We start from the raw sequence: 1,097 nt of genomic DNA on the forward strand, positions 1-1,097 counted from the left end.
CGATGTCGAAGTGCTGTGGATTGAAGGTGAGTAATTTTATAATATTTACAGCGATTCCTTTTACTTTGAAAATAAAAAATTACAGTATCTGATAGAAAATCATTTTGCCTGGGTCAGAAATAGATTTTTCAGGCACATGTCATAAACAGGGGCGACGATTTGTCAGATACAAATGAAATCAGAAACGGGCGACAGACTTCTCGGCCGGAAACTGCTAGAGGCAACCTATGCCTAGAAAGCAATTTAAGCATAGTCTCAGTATCAACGTTTTCAAACAATCTTCGATCATTTTTACAACAGTTATTCACAGATAATAATAATCAGCTATCCGAATATAACAACCGAGTTTTGTTCCTATTTCCAAATTTATACTCTTTTTCCTTGGCTATCATCAAGTGGAATGTTTGTGAACAAGGAACTGACGTCAAAACAGCACATTACCTCATTGTTATGTTTATACATCTTGGCACACTTAGCAAAGCTGAAGGAATCCTAGATAGTGGACTGATTTGTGGAGAAGGTCTTTCACTCTGTTGGACATTAAAAACAATGTTCTTCAATTTCTACAGTATCTCAATAGCTGCCATGTAAACATCAAATTTACTATAGAGTTTGAAGAAAATAATGTGATCCCGTTTCTTGATGCTCTTATCAAACGTCATAATCGTACTTTTTCAACATCAATTTATCGAAAGAAAACTGTCACTGGTCGTTATACTAAATGACACTTGTTCACTCCTCGAAATTACAAAGTAAATCTGATCCGTACTCTCAGTTTTCGTTGTTTCCGCATTTTCTGGTCGCCCCGTTTGTTACAGTCGTCTTTGGATGAACTTAAGAAGTTGGTGTCACAAAACAGTTACCCCACAGGTGTTGTTAATTATAACATGAATGATGTCTTACAAAGGCAACAAAACAAGCCATTGACCCCAACCATCACAGTTCCGAAGAAGACAATTTTCTTAGTTTTACCTTGTTTAGGGCTACAAAGCAAAATTGTTAGTATGCAAACTAATCGTGTGTAAATAAATTCTACGGGTTCATTGACCTTAGAGTGATTTCTCAAAGCACTCGTCGCATTAAATCTTTGTTTCTTT

General features: G+C 36.1%; 1 long non-coding RNA gene across 2 annotated transcripts in view; it reads right to left on the reverse strand.

Moving 5' to 3' along the window:
• The window catches only part of LOC138049665 (uncharacterized), a 3,915-nt gene extending 3,077 nt beyond the window's left edge, over positions 1 to 838 (reverse strand). Inside the window, exons 1-3 of one of the 2 annotated variants that reach the window (XR_011132425.1) lie at positions 671 to 838; positions 442 to 530; positions 1 to 13 (exon numbers count right to left, since the gene is read on the reverse strand). The exon at positions 1 to 13 is cut by the window's left edge and continues 3,077 nt beyond it. This is a non-coding gene — a long non-coding RNA (uncharacterized lncRNA). Of the gene's footprint in view, positions 14 to 441 lie in introns of both variants that reach the window. The other variant, XR_011132424.1, reaches the window with a different exon arrangement.
• Between the last annotated feature and the right edge of the window lie 259 nt (positions 839 to 1,097).

The sequence above is a fragment of the Montipora capricornis genome, chromosome 5 (assembly GCF_036669925.1).
Source record: "Montipora capricornis isolate CH-2021 chromosome 5, ASM3666992v2, whole genome shotgun sequence".
NCBI lineage: Eukaryota > Metazoa > Cnidaria > Anthozoa > Scleractinia > Acroporidae > Montipora > Montipora capricornis.